This window comes from Bos taurus, chromosome 1 (assembly GCF_002263795.3).
Source record: "Bos taurus isolate L1 Dominette 01449 registration number 42190680 breed Hereford chromosome 1, ARS-UCD2.0, whole genome shotgun sequence".
In the NCBI taxonomy this organism is placed as follows: Eukaryota; Metazoa; Chordata; class Mammalia; order Artiodactyla; family Bovidae; genus Bos; species Bos taurus.
The window spans coordinates 148,410,901-148,411,612 of record NC_037328.1 but is presented as its reverse complement, the minus strand read 5'-3'; the positions used below and the strand labels follow the sequence as shown (position 1 = coordinate 148,411,612).

The window sequence follows — 712 nt, the reverse complement described above, 5'->3', positions numbered from 1 at the left end:
TGCACAAATGGACATTTATAAAGAACTATTTATTCATTTATTGATTTCTCTTTATTATTTATCATCCATCCTGCTTTTCCTCCCCTGAGATCACAGAAGACATCACAGAAGGCTTCACAAAATTAGCAGCCATTTCCCAGTGAGAACTTGAAAGGGATACTTTGATTCTTTTTTCTTTCTTTTGTCTGCGTAGGGAGATTTGTGACAGTGTAAGTGTCTGTTTGGTGAATCTGGGATAGCGATATAAAGGGACCCATGGGTGAGCTGTGAGTGAGCTCAGCATTGTACAATTTTTTCTCGGAAACAAACTCTCCATGACGGCCCTTAGCATCTGAGGGCAGAAGGGCCAAGTACACGGGGGCTCCTTCTTCTGGGCTTTTGGGGGCTTTGAGTCCTGCCATGTCGGTTCTCACCCACCCTGGGCAGCAGGCATTCAGGAGGATCTTGTCCCGTCCTCTCTGCTCACTCAGTTTCCTGGCTTGGATTCTGGACAGGGCCGTGATGCCGATTTTCACCACTCCATATATATTATTATCCAGCCAGCCCTCCTTCCTATGCACCCCGTTCTTTGTGTCTTCCACAAATTTGTTCATGAGCCCCACCAGCTCCTCCTCTGTGATGGTCTCACTCCTCAGTTTCTGCTGCAGTTTTTGATGTGCAGGTTTTCAAAGCTGCAAAGCTCACTCTGCTTGACACATTCACCACTCTGCCT

General features: G+C 46.6%; 1 pseudogene; it reads right to left on the bottom strand.

Moving 5' to 3' along the window:
• LOC100337384 (carbonyl reductase [NADPH] 1 pseudogene) lies at positions 209-712 on the bottom strand (annotated as a pseudogene).